This window comes from Macaca thibetana, chromosome 5 (assembly GCF_024542745.1).
Source record: "Macaca thibetana thibetana isolate TM-01 chromosome 5, ASM2454274v1, whole genome shotgun sequence".
In the NCBI taxonomy this organism is placed as follows: domain Eukaryota; kingdom Metazoa; phylum Chordata; class Mammalia; order Primates; family Cercopithecidae; genus Macaca; species Macaca thibetana.
The window spans coordinates 161,854,358-161,868,882 of NC_065582.1; the positions used below are offsets into that span (position 1 = coordinate 161,854,358).

A 14,525-nucleotide genomic window follows, 5' to 3' on the forward strand; every position below is an offset into this window, starting at 1 on the left:
GTGCCCTGTAAAGCTGGTATCCAGGCTGGCTCTGGAAGGGTAGGAGAAAGCTGGAACCAACCACTGCTGCAAGGCTGAAGACTGCGGCTGAGGCTGTGCAGATGGAAACAGGAAGAAAACAGGAGGAAACAAGCTCCTTTTCTCTGCTCCTCTGCCTTGCGGTTTCCCCTGAGAAAAAGAAAAGAACTTCTATCTGAGGAATGCAAGTCCTTTTAAATGATCAAGCCCAGAGAGACAAGACAATGAGACAGCACTCACATCTTACACTTCACTTTGAGCTATGCATTCATCTCTTGAAACTGCTTGCTATTACCACAAGGAACTGTAAATTAACCTAGTAATGCCACACCAGACACTATAACCCATACCCTATAGCTTCACAATGTATAGCCAATCCCTAATCAATGTTATTTCTGTAAACCAGTGAGGATTCCTGACAGTGTTGTAGCAGCCCTCTCCCTCCCTGTCCCCCTTCTTTGCCTTTAAAAACCTGCTTTTAAGAAAGGCAGAATGAAGCGCATAGCCTAGGTTACTTGGGTCTGAGTCTTCTGGGCAGCTGTCCTCACTTTGGCTTAAGCAAACTTTTAAAATTATATTTCATGCTTCAACCTCTTCCTTTAAGGCCAACACTGTCAACCAATAGAATGTGGCAGAAGTGACAAGTAGGTAGGTTCCGGAGCCTGGACCTTGGAAGGCCTTGTGCTTCCGTCCTGCCCATCTTGGAATATTGCCCTGACATGGCCATGCCATGAAGAATGAGCAGTGAAAGACCATATGGAGAGAGATGCTCAGCCCAGACAGCCAGAGCCCAGCTGCCTCACCAGCTACTAGCTGACTGCAGCTGCATGAGTGAGCCCAGGTGAGTCCAGCAGCCAAACCACCCAGCCAACCCCACGAACTGGGAGAACTAAATGTTAGAGTTTGTTATGCAGTGATAATAGATAACTGAAACAATGTACAATGAAGACAAGAGTCAACTAAAGCAGGGCACCCAGCAACAGGACTTGATGGTGCTAGGGCGGATAGGAGGGGAGACAGGGGAGGAGGAAGGGGCAGGGATAGGTGAGAAGGAAGGGCCTGGGTCTCTCTTCTGACCTTTTATAATTATGACTATTACTTTTGAGACAGGTCTTCTCTGTTGCCCAGGCTGGAGTGCAGTGCTTCGATCACAGCTCACTGCAGCCTCAAACTCCCAGGCTCAAGTGATCCTCGCACCTCAGCCTCCTGATAGCTGGGACCATAGGTATGCACCATCACACCTGGCTTATTTTTAAATTTTTTTTGTAGAAATGAGATCTCAGTATGTTGCCCAGCCTGGCCTCAAACTCCTGGACTCAAGTGATCCTCCCACCTCAGCCTCTCAAAATGCTGAGATTATAGGCATCACCCATGGCACCTGGCCCTGACCTCTTATTATTGAGGCTCAATGAAACCACAGCTGTTAGTTTGTTTCTTTGAGCAACAAACCCATGACAATGTGGCTCCAAACATAGTCCAGTCCTGCTCCCTGGAATGCTGTTCCCTGGCTCCTCATCTAACTAATGTTATGCACCCTAATCCTCAGCTTCTATTGTCGTGTCTTTAAAGCAGTCCTTCCTGACCCTCAATCAGGACCCGCTGTGTGCTCTCTGAAGGCACACTGAGTTTCCCTACAGAACACTCATCTACATTTATAATTATTTATTGTTGTATTTCAGAGGATCCAGGCCCACAAAACCAAAAGAACTGATGCATCAAGACCCTATGAGACATGATGAGTAATTGCAGAACTTCCCAGTCCCTCATCCTATGTATGAATTTCTTTAGACCAGCGGTTCTCCAAATGTGGTCTGGAAATCAACATCACTTGGCATCATCTGGGAACTTGTTAGGAATGTAAATTCCTGGGCCCTAATCCCAGTGATACTGAATTAAACTCCGCGGGTGGAGCTCAAGCAGTCTGGGATCCATCCTGGTGATATTGATGGTACTAAAATTTGAGAACGACTAAGCTAGACATCAGGGAGAAAGGTGAGTTGGGGAGAAGCAAGGAATGAGATGAGATCCTGAGACAAGATAGCCCTATGCCAGGTCCCTCCCTGCCTAGTGTGCCCAAAGGAGGAGGGTGGTGTCAGAAATGCGCAGGAGGTTTGGAGGGGATTGGTCTGAATACACAAGGATCTATGCCCAGTTTCCCAAAGAGATCTCAGATGAGGCATGACCGCATGCTGGACCCAGAAAGCCACCCACTGGCCCACTGTCAACAGGGCTTTGGGACATGTTGGGAAGACCTCTTAAGTTCCTCCTGAGGATCACTCAGACTGCAAAGCCAGAAAGGCCCAGATCTCTGCCCTCATATTTTGCCTGTTATTATTATTATTATTATTATTTGAGACAAGTCCTCACTCTGTCATCCAGGCTGGAGTGCAATGGTGCAATCATAGCTCACTACAGCCTCTAACTCCAGGGCTCAAGCGATCCTCCAGCCTTAGCCTCCCAAATAGTTGGGACTACAGGCACAAGCTGCCACACCCGGCTAATTTTTTTGTTTTTGTAGAAATGAGGTCTCACTATGCAGTCCAGTCTGGTCTCTAACTCTTGGGCTCAAGTGATCCTCCCACCTCAGTCTCCCAAAGTGCTGGGATTACAGGTGTGAGCTCCAGCGCCTGGCTGCCTGTTATATTTAACACAACTGGATTATGGGGGAACCCCAGTGATGTTTTTCCTGGTCAAACTTCAGGCGAATTGGGAGCTGCTCAGCAAATCTTGAAGACCTATGGTCTAGGGAGATAGCCACTGATACCCTGAATTCATCTTCCAATTCCTGGGCACAATAATAAAATCTACTATTGACTGGCCTGCCAGGGACTTTTCCCGCATTTTATCATTTAGTCCTCACTGTGTCCCAATGAGGGAGGAACTACCATATCCCCATTTAACAGACGAGAAAACTGATCTTTAGCGGCATTAGGTAACTTCCCCAGACCCATTCAGCCAGGATGCGGCAGGGCCAGGACTTGACCCCATGCCTATCTCTCTCCAGGGTCTGCGCTGACAGCCAGCCTGTTCGGCTGCCAGCCTCATCATTTTTTGGAAACACATTTCACACTTTTCTTAAAGAAGTAGCAAAATGAGCATCTCGGCAGAGAAATACACAGTGTGCTGCGCTGGCTCACGAGGTGGAGGGGGTCAGAGGCTTCCCCTGCAGCTGGTAGGCTCAGCTGTGGACTCCGAAGATGATATTCATTCTCATTCTCTCTCTCTCTCTCTGTCTCTGTCTCTCTCTCTGTCTCTGTCTCTCTCTCTCTCGTCATCCTTTGCTCCAAGCACCAAAGCTGAAGAGAATAAACAGCGGGCAATGCATCTCCCCGAGTTTATTTACTAAAACAACATTTTTTATTACCAGGACATGTTCAGAGCGAAAATATGACAGCCCACATTTTATGTCGCCATTGATCTTTAATCCGAGCCTGCCTCGAGGTTTCCTATAAAATCAGGGCTTCCTGGTCCCAAATGTGATTCCGGCACCCGAATGAAGGACGGCCGGGGCTGCTCTTTTCTCATCTGAAAAGGCTGAAATTGCTTTGTGTAAATGGGTAGAAAATGCTGATATTTGGATTCTATAAATATCTCGCCTCCCGAGCGAGCAGCGCCGGGCTTCATCTGCGCGGTCTCCTTGGAGTGTTTGGGGCCTTATCGCTTGTATCCAGGGTGCGGCATACAAATGAGCCTCCGCCCCGCGCGGGTTTGGAACATTTGGGCGCATCTGCAGTTCCTGAGCGGGGATGCTGCGGAGCGAAGCAGGACGTGGCCCACGGGAGCGGCGGGGGGCTGGAGATGAGCACGAACCTCGCTTTAGGGGAGAGAGCCGCGCACAACCCCTGCTCCCCACTTCCATTTGCAGCCGGCGCCTGTTTGCGTGGGAGAAGCTTCTATCTATAGCGCGCTATTTTTAGCTCCATCATCTGAGGAACCTGACAGCCAGTTAATGACTGGGACCCATCGCGGCGTGTCTGCCGCGCTGTGGCATTCGCACGCCAGGAGCAGATGTGCTGAGGCTCAAGGTTGTTGCTTCTGAAAGTGCCCTTCCTTCCCTGGGAGGTGGGGCTGTTTGAGCAGGCCTGTATCAGGGGGCGTCGCCCCCCACTTTCTGACAATCCTCATAGAGCAAGGAGGGGGCATCTTATTCATTTCTGCTGCAGCGAATGTCTTCTTCCTGATGCACGCCCTGGCCCCCGTTTCTAGACAGCGCAGCCTGGAGAGATGGACAGGACAGGGAGGGCTGAGTGGCAGCTCTGAGAGATGACAGAGGACTCCTACTGCACCCTGGGGAGATCGGAAACCTGGGAAGATCAGGGCACAGGCACCCTAGTTAAGAAGCTGTAATTTTTCCCCAAGGAAGGAAAATTCTGTGTTTCAGTGATTTAATGCCTGTCAGAGAGGCTGTACTCTGTGTTGGACTGAACCCCTGAGTTTATAGATCAGGGATTCTCAGAGAGGCCCAGCGACTTGTCCAGGCCCACACAGACTGACTCCCTGCTCCATGCCCTCTGCACCTGCTGAACCAGGGCCAAGTTACAAGTCGAGCGGCTGGTTCTACTCAGTGAATGACTCCAGGGCTGTGTTCGGTGTTTGTGCACTCATTCGTTCTTTCCCTTCTACATACTTGGACCTGGGGTGGGCTGACTGGCTGAGTACCAGGAAATCAGACCCAGAGCAAGGGGTGACATGGAAAAGCCGGTGTCAGGGTCCCAGTTGGGAAGCCTGGGAGAAAGTCTTGGGTTGAGAGTTAATACCACAGATGTGCCCAGGAAGAGGCCCTCTATCAGGCCTCCTGGATAATATCAACAGCCGACATAGGCAGCAGGTAGCATGTGCCAGGGCACTGTCCTGAGCATGTTACAAGGATCAGCTTAGAGTCCTCACTGCAACCCCTAAAGCTGGTATGCTGTTATCACCCACATTCTGCAGGTGGAGAAAGAGAGGCCAGAGAAGATAGCGACTTGTTTGAAGTTGCCCAGCTGGTAAGTGGAGGGTCTGCAATTGAAACTGGGGCCACCTGGCTCCCTGTTCACGCCCTTAACCATTCTTCTGTACTACATTCGGGTCAGAGCTATCTGACTTGCCTCACTCAGCCCAGCCCGGCTTGAACTTCCAAACAGGCTCTGTCACTCTCAGGTTCCCCTAGAACAGCACTGTCCAGTCACAGCACTCTCTATGATGGTGGAAATGTTTTGCATCTGCTCTGTACAAAGGGTAGCCACTAGACACATGCAGCTACTGACTGTTTGAAATGTGGCCACTATGACAGAGAAACTATTTAACTTAATTTCAGTGTCAATAACCACATGTGGCTAGGGGCTAGCACTTGAACAGTGCAGCTTTAGAAGGCTGCCTGCACACTTTAGGCAACGAGGGAGATTTGAAAGATAATTATGCTAGGACCTATTCTCAGAGATTCTGATTTCATTTGTCTGGGGTAGACCAGGGCATCATTATTTTCAAAGGGCTCCGGTTGATACAATGTACAATGAAGTGTTGAGAATCACGGGGCTCCATGAGATCCCAAGTCCCGCTAGCCTTGTCTGCCCTGTAGTAAGCAGCCGTCTGTTCATCCTGTAAGTGACTCATTCAACACTGTTCCTATTCCTTTTATCCCTCACCTTCCTCTACTACAGAAGCTAGAAAGCTAAACACTTCATTTCTCTAATGGCCATGCAGCTGGAAATGCCCCTGTAACACTGCTCTGGCCAAAGAAACCTAAGCAGAATTCTGCTGGCTGTGTTCCACCAGCCGCCTTCTTCCTCCCTAGGATGAAACCAGGTATCTAGTGCTGTGGCAGCCATGAGGGAAGACTGGAAGAGTTGGAGTCAACTTGCCTTGATATTGTGCTAAGGACACAAACCCAGCAACTGCCTACTTCTAGACTTTTTGTTTTGGAAGACAATAACAACCTATTTGTTTAAGTCATTCTAGTTATATTTTCTGTCTGTGATATTCTGAAGCATTTCTAGTACAGCCATCTGTATTATCCTTGGCCTTGAGATTGTTCTGAAGACCAAACATGTTAATGTATGGGAAACCACTTTGCAAACTGTAAAGCACTCAGTGAATGGACAGTGTTTGGAATTGGTTTGGAAATATTGCCAATCTCTGCTTTACGTAAGGAATCTAAAAGAAAGGGCACGAAAGCCATGCTATTGCAGGGTGAGCTGGGGAGCATTTCCAGGAGGATTTTGGTGAAGGGAGGCACAGAGTCCTGGGAATAAGGTGACCAACTTGTCCTAGTTTGGCCAAGACATTCCCAGTTTTAGCACTGAAAGTTCTGTGTCCCAGGAAACCCCTGCATCCTCGGAAAACCGGGATAGTTGGCCACCCTGTCTGGAGCATGCAGCACAGAGACCTACCAGTCACTGCAAAACATCTGCTTTTGGAGCAGGTTGCTAACTCACCCCCAAGTGCCTGGCCACTTCTTACTGGGAAATCTATCAGCTGATGCACTGCGAGCCAGAACTTACTCTACTCAGCATTTCAGCTGTGGTTGCTGGTAATGAATTAGTGGCTCTTTGAAATTTTCACATACTTCCTTCATGGCCTCCATTTCTTTTTTTCTCTAAGAAGGAGGAAGTGTGTGGGAATCTGCCACTCCTGGGGAGCAGGGCTGGCCCGTGGGCTAAGTGTTCAACTGCCTCGCACAGTGCCCTGACCAGAGCCAGCCTCCAAAACACACACTGCTTGGTGGAAATGCACCAGGCTGGTCTTTGGCTCCGGTCCTGTTCCCCATCTCCAAGGTGCTGCATCTGCATCTGGGTCACCCCCCACCCCTGCCTCTCCTCAATTTCATTCCAGCCGGAATGACTCTTTGCCAGTAATTTTGCTCACCCCTTTCATCTGAATGGCATGTTTCCATTTGCAAAAAATCTCATGCCTGTTATCTCTTTCAGTTCTTCCAGTAGTCCTGAGAAGTGCTTATTAGTCACCTTATCCCCACTTTCTAGATGGGAAAACAGGCTCAGAAAATTAACTCCACGGAGTCCCTTTAATTTCTGTCTGCCATTGCTGAGGTGTGGTTCTGGACAGGGCTTTGGAATCTGACAGATTTGGGTTGAATTCTGTCTCTTCTCCTCCCCAACAGTGTAACGCTGAGCATTTAAGCCTCCTGAGCTTCACCTCTTGATTACTGGGAGGAGTAGATCAGATAGTGCCTCTGCAGTTCCCAAGAAGGTGCCTGATACCCATAGAGGTTCAGTAAGTGATTACTCCCTTGTCCCTTTCTCCTTTTCCCAGGTGCCACCCCTTCCACTGTGCTTCAGTGTTAACAAGCTTCTAAAAGACTAAAAGTTCAGGTTGGGTGCAGTGGCTCACGCCTGTAATCCCAGCACTTTGTGGGGCTGAGGTGGGTGGATCACTTGAGCCCAGGAGTTTGAGACCAGCCGGGGCAACATAGTGAAACCCCATCTCTATAAAAGAGTATCAAAACTAGCCAGGCAAGGTGGCACGTGCCTGTAGTCCCTGCTGCTCAGGGGGTTGAGGTGGGAGGATTGCTTGAGCTCAGGAGGCGGAGGCTGCAGTGAGCCCAGATCGCACCACTGCCCTCCAGCCTGGGCGACAGAGCAAGATCCTGTATCAAAAACAAACAAACAAACAAAACACTAAAAGGCCTTTAAGCCCTTTAGTAATAATAATAACTAACAGCCGTGTGCCCAGCACTATCCTAAGCATCTATTAATTCTTCTGGTCCTTGAAGTCTGTGCTATTTTCACTTCCTTCCATAGATGAGGAAACCAAGGCACAGGGAGGTTAAATAACTTGTTCATAGTCTCAGCTAGTGGGCTGGGGTGATAAACCCAGGCTGCCAGCTCCAGAAGCTGTGTTTCCAGCCATGCACTGTCCTGCCTCCGTGGACGTCCTGCTGAAGAATTCCAGGAGCTGGCAGCACAGGGTAGCTGGAGGGCCTTTATGGATCCTGCATGCCTTCTGTGCTGTTCCCATCGAGTATGAATTTATTTTAAAATACCATGCTTCCTGAAATGACCATGATGCCCTGGCAGGTTTTGGGGGGTGTGTTAATTTCCTGATGCTGCTGTAACAAATTGCCACAAACTTGGTAGCTTAAAACAGATTTAGCTTCCAGTACAGGAGGTCAGAAGTCCTAACTGGGTCTAATTAGGCTAACATCAAGGTATTGGCGGGGCTGTATTCCTTCTGGAGGCACTAGAGGAGACGCATCCTTTGCCTTTCCAGCTTCCAGTGGCTGGCTGCTTTCCTTGGCTGTAGCCTCTTCATTGTCAAAGCTGGCAGCATCTTCTAGTCTATGACTCTGACCTCTTCTTGGTAAGGATCCTTGTGATTAGGCTCACGTGGATAATTCAGGATCATCTTCCCCTCTCAAGATGCTTGACTTGGGTTGGTCGCGATGGCTCGTGCCTGTAATCCCAGCACTTTGGGAGGCTGAGGCAGGCAGATCACAAGGTCAGGAGTTCGAGACCCGTCTGGCCAACATGGTGACACCCCATCTCTACTGAAAAATACAAAAATTAGCCAGGCATGGTGCCATGTGCCTGTAATCCCAGCTACTTGGGAGGCTGAGGCAGGAGAATCGCTTGAACCCAGGAGGTGGAGGTTGCAGTGAGCTGAGATCGAGCTGTTGTACTCCAGCCTGGGCAACAGAGTGAGACTCCATCTGAAAAAAAAAAAAAAGATGCTTGACTTCATCACATCTGCAGAGTTCCTTTTGTCATGTAAGGTAACATATTCATAAGTTTTGGGGATTAGGACATGGGTATCTTTGGGAATGCCTTACTCTACTTACTATAAGGTTGAGGCAGAGTTTGAATCCCAGCTCTATCATGTGTAGCCTCTGTGCCTCAGTTTCCTCCTCTGTAAAATGGGGGATGATGAAGCTGCTATACCTACCTCCCTCTGAAGATTGTGAAGGCCAAAGGGGATGATACATGTTCAAGTGCTTTGCAAAGTTCTATGAATGTATAACTTCTTATTGTTGAATAAAATAGTACTCAAAGAGAAAGACTGCTTCAGGCCAGCCCAGGACCAGTTAGAAATACTTGCCTTCTGCAGCCCAGAAAACTCAGCTCCAAGGTTACCCACTATAACTGTTGTTTCCATTGCCAGACCTGAAATGTGAAGTAACTGCTCTCCAGCCATTTCACTCAGCGAGTCTCTTCTTTTTGACCAGAATCAAAGTCAAAGTCATGGAAAAGTCCTTTCTCATGTAGGACTGCATCAACTGAACACTGCTCCTAAGGGAGGAGACCACCCCTCATATTGTCTTATGCCCAGTTTCTGCCTCCAAAGAAAGAAGAAGTAAAAAGTAAAAGGCAGAAATGGAATGCACAGGCAGATCGCCCAGCACCGTGCCCTAGGCCTGGTAGTTAAAAATCAACCCCTGATCTAACTGCTTGTGTTATGTATAGATTTCAGACATTGTATGGAAAAGCATCGTGAAAATCCCTGTTTTGTTCTGTTCTGTTCTGATTACTGCTGCATGCAGCCCCCAGTCACGTACCCTCTTCTTGCTCAATCGATCATGACCCTCTCATGTGGACCCCCTTAGAGTTGTAAGCCTTTAAAAGGGACAGGAATTGCTCACTCGGGGAGCTCGGTTTTTGAGACGTGAGTCTTGCCGATGCTCCCGGCTGAATAAAGCCCTTCCTTCTTTAACTCGGTGTCTGAGGGGTTTTGTCTGCTCCTCGTTCTGCTACACTCCCACTTCTGTGAAAGATTTAACTTCATCTGGGAACATCTGTTCAACGTGCTCCTCATACCCTTCCCCTCCTCCTAGTCCTGTGTTCTGGGGCAGAGTGAGGAACTGCAGTGGATGCACAATGAAGTCCATGCATCTTGTCTTTCAAGGGGCTGGCACTCCAACAGGGTGAGGCACTCTGGAGGGGTCTCCAGGGAATGCATCCAGCATGGCATGGCATGATGCACCACAAATAACCAAAAGCAGTTTTCTCAGTCCTTTCCACAAAATATCTCACTGAATCCTCAGAATAACCCTAGGAGGTAGGTATGGTCATTTTCCCCATTGTGCAGATGAGAAAACTAAGGCTCAGAGAGGTTTAACTGCTTGCCTAAAGTTACACAGCTAATAAGTAGCAATATAGGTGTCTAGAGGCTGTCACCATTGCCCTTTACCACCGCTGTGGTCTCATCTTTCTTTCTTTTCCCAACTCAGGGACATTTACATTTTAATAAGACTCATAGGCCTTAACAACTACATAATAATTATGAAAAAAAGAATATAATGATGGAAATATTAATAATGCATGAGGCCAAAGAGGACAGCTATAAAAGTTCAGAGATTCATGGGTAGAAGGAAACTGAGAGAAGATACCACAGTGGACTTTGCAGGGGGTGAACTGTGTGGTGCAGTAGAGGTAGGCCACTTATGGTCAAGGTTTCTGCAGGCCAAAGCCGTGAAGTTAGGCAGGTTTGGGGGCAGTTAAGAATCCTGTTTGATTGGAGTGGAGAGTTTGTGGCCTATGTTGGAAATTGAGGTTAGTCCCACTCATTCATTCAACAAACATTTACTGAATGCCTTCTGCAGGCCTGTTGTTCTCCTTGGTGCTGGGGAAATAACAATGAAAGGACAGATGACCCCAAGCTCCTGGAACTTCCACTGCATTGAAAGAGACAGATAAGGACATACTAATGAGAAAATATCAGGAAGTTAAGTGCTGAGAAGAATGTAAAACAAAGTCAATGGGTGTTGAAAGAAGCAATCCACTGTGAGTTCTGAGCCTTCCTGCTCTTGATTGCTGGGTATGCCAGGAATGCCAAACCATCCTGCTTTTACCTGGGCTGTTTCTCAGGGTTGTGTTTGCAACAGACAATCTTGTTTTCCACCAGACAAAGAGCAGGTTTGTTTACTGCTCACTTTCCCAGGATCAATGTTCTTTGGGTGTGACTGAAATCATCTGTAATGTGTGGCATCTACCTGGGCCTGCCTCTCTCACCCCCGTAGGACTAGGGAGACATGGAGACCCAAGCTAACATCATGCTCTCTACTTGCTCTGCTGTGACTAATAAAAATTCCTTTGTCTCTGACCCAAGAGTCTCATATCTTCTGCCAGCATCCAAGAAACTGTAGCAGGCTAACTTTTTCTTTTTTTTTTTAGATGGAGTCTCACTCTATAACCCAGGCTGCAGTGCAGTGGCATGATCTTGGCTCATTGCAATCTCTGCCTCCCAGGTTCAAGTGATTCTTCTGCCTCAGCCTCCTGAGTAGCTGGGACTACAGGCGTGTGCCACCACACCCAGCTAATTTTTGTATTTTTTGGTAGAAACAGGGTTTCACCATGTTGGCCAGGCTGGTCCCAAACTCCTGACCTCAAGTGATCCACTTGCCTCAGCCTCCCAAAGTGCTGGGATTATAGGTGTGAGTCACTGGACTTGGCCAGGCTAACTTATTACCTTGCAACTAGGGAATGTTTCCGACTCTTCCCAGACCCTGACAGAATGATGGTGGTAGAGTATGGACAGGGAACAGGTGTCTTAAGGTGATCTAACTTTGATCTCAAGGGGGAAGGAAACACCACCTGACCTCAAAGTCACATGTCGAAGATCTAGGAGGTAAAAAAGAACTGTAACATTATCATGTTAGTTTGTTTTTGTGTCACTATAAAGGAATATCCAGGACTGAGAAATTTGTAAATAAAAGAGGCTTAATTGGCTCAGGTTCTGCAAGCTGTACAGGAAGCATGGTGCTGGCATCTGTTCCTGGTGAGGCCTCAGGGAGCTTACAGTCATGGCAGAAGGTGAAGGGGGAGCAGGCACATCACATAGTTGTGGTGGGAGCAAGAGAGAGAGGGAGGAGGTGCCACACTCTTAACCAGATCTCAAGTGAACTAACTGAGCGAGAATTCACTCATTACCAAGAGGAGGGCACCAATCTATTCATGAGGGGCCCACCTCCATGGCCCATACACCTCCCACCAGGCTCCACCTCCAATATTAGGAATCACATTTTAACATGCAACTTGGAGGAGACAAATATCCAAACCATATCAATTACTAATTAGGTGATTTAGGCAACTTCATCTGGTGACTGCAGGGCAGGTGGGAGCATTGTTAGGCTTTTCAACATAAGAAGAAAGTTAATGTGATGGCAATGTGTTATGCTGTCTGTAATTTCACTTAAAATGTTTTAACAGAAATAGTGTAATATCTAGTGTGTGTGGGTTTGCTTTAATCTATTCTCTAGAGACAGTTAACATTTTAAGTGTTCTAATCAGAACACTGCAAGGGTGGTTGGTTAGCATTTAATAACTTCAAGCCAGACGTCTAACCTGAGGTGGCTACCACAAGATTGCAGTTACTATTTTTAAATTTCAGATCAATATCAGAGGCTTTGTTAGCTTACATAATAGGTGCTAGAAGTTATTTTTGTTATTGGTGAAATAAGAAGCATTCAAGATTGGCTTAACATATTGTAGCAGGACCCCTGCTCTTGATGAACTGAATTTAAGAATCCAAGGAGCCCAATCTTGGCTGCATATTGTAATCACCTGGTGGGAAGTTTTAAAAAATATCAATATAGTGTCTGGACTCTGCTTCTAGAGACTGACTTAATTGGCAGACTTGGCAAGGGCCAATGTAATGGTGTATTGCTGGTGTGCACCCTGGGAATTGGGATTTTTTTTTTTTTTTTGAGACAAGGTCTCGCTGTATTGCCCAGGCTGGAGTGCAGTGGTGTGATCTCGGCTCACTGCAAGCTCCGCCTCCCAGGTTAACGCTATTCTTCTGCCTCAGCCTCCCAAGTAGCTGGGACTACAGGCACCTGCCACCATGCCCAGCTAATTTTTTTTATTTTTTTATTTTTAGAAGACAGACGGGGTTTCACCGTGTTAGCCAGGATGGTCTCGATCTACTGACCTCGTGATCCACCTGCCTCGGCCTCCCAAAGTGCTAGGATTACAGGCATGAGCACCGTGCCCGGCCGGGAATTGGGATTTTTAAAGCTTCACAGTCATTCTAATGCATGGCAAAGTTTGAGAAGCATTGCAACAGCTCACACTTAAGTCTGTCTCTGAGGAGCTATGTGACCTTGAGTAAGTTCTTTAACCTCTCTGGGCCTGTCTCCTCATCTGTAAGATGGGTATGATAATATGCCAACCCCATCTGCTGATCATGAGGATTTCATGAATTATTCCATGATGAGTGCTTAGAATAGTGTCTGGCAAGCAGGAAGTTCTCAATTAAGTGTTAGCCATTATTATATTATTCTTATTCAAACTACTTTCACTTTGATCTTTGGAACATTTCCCAAGGCATGATTATGGTGTCTAGCTGCTATCTTGGAGAATTCATGTTCCTAGTCCGCTGTAACTAATTGGCTGAAACCTGCCACTGGAATATTTGCCCTGAATGAACCTTTCATATGAGATGCTGTTGGAACTCCTAAAAAGAGAGAGGGTGCCAGAACTTGATTTTGCTTCCAGAACAAGTTGTAGGCTGGAACTGTTTTAGTGTCAGTTTGCTAATAAATGTCTGTGTGGGTGGCAGGAGTCTCTATAAAACTTGCTTTCAATAAAATGGAGTGAGAGGTTTGTGGAGTAGTGACCTTTGACCCATCTCTGCCTCTGGTTCAGATGTTCTTATTCCTTTTTAGGGCCTTTGACCCTTTAAGAGTCTGGTAATGCCTCTGGATCCCTTTGCAAAATAATGGTTCCAAATGCATAAAATAAAATACTTATTACTACAGAGGAAACCAATTTTATTATAGTTATCAAATTATTAAAAACAAATTTATTATATAATTATATATGTACTTCCTTGTTAGTATCTTAAACAACGAAGTCAATTGTAATGTGATATGAAAAAAATCTATGATTTCTATTAGTGACAATAGAAATCACTTGTGACAAAGCCACAAGTATTTTTATACTGCTGTGGTTTCTTGTCTCATTTGTAATGAAAGACAATGCTAAATTTCAGTTAAACATTAATGAAAATAAAGATGTTATCTTTTTCCCCATCTGTGTTCACAACTCTCTTGAATTTCATGATTCTTGGAATAAAAACCTTTGATTGGAGGCTACCAATAGCTGTCCAGCTAATTATTGGATGTGACCAAATGGGTTTAGGCCACACTGCAATACAATGGAAATACAATGAAAATATAATGCAATGCCATAATTGGACCAATTGAACTTACAGTCCAATTACAGAACCATAACAGGAAACTTTTCAATTATTATTGCTGTAATAAAACTCCAAAACCTAGTGGCTTAGAATAATGGTTTACATTTCCTCGTGATTCTGTAGGTCAGGACTCTGGCCAGGTGATATAATTTGGCTGTGTCCCCACCCAAATCTCATCTTGAATTCCCACATGTCTTGGGAGGGACCAGGTGGAAAATCACTGAATCATGGGGGAGGTTTCTCCCATGACTTTCTCGTGGTAGTACGTCTCACAAGATCTGATGGTTTGATAAGGGGAATCGCTTCTCTTTAGTGCTCATTCTCTCTTTGCCTGCTGCCATTCAAATAAGATGTGACTTGCTCCTCCTTGCCTTCCGCCA

The 14,525-nt window shown here is 46.7% G+C and overlaps 1 long non-coding RNA gene across 1 annotated transcript; it reads left to right on the forward strand.

The window, feature by feature from the left end:
• Positions 1-3,982: 3,982 nt before the first annotated feature.
• LOC126954817 (uncharacterized) lies at positions 3,983-5,833 on the forward strand. The gene is made up of 3 exons (XR_007725729.1): positions 3,983-4,043; positions 4,951-5,003; positions 5,792-5,833. It is a non-coding gene; the product is annotated as an uncharacterized LOC126954817 (long non-coding RNA).
• The last annotated feature ends 8,692 nt before the right edge of the window (positions 5,834-14,525 follow it).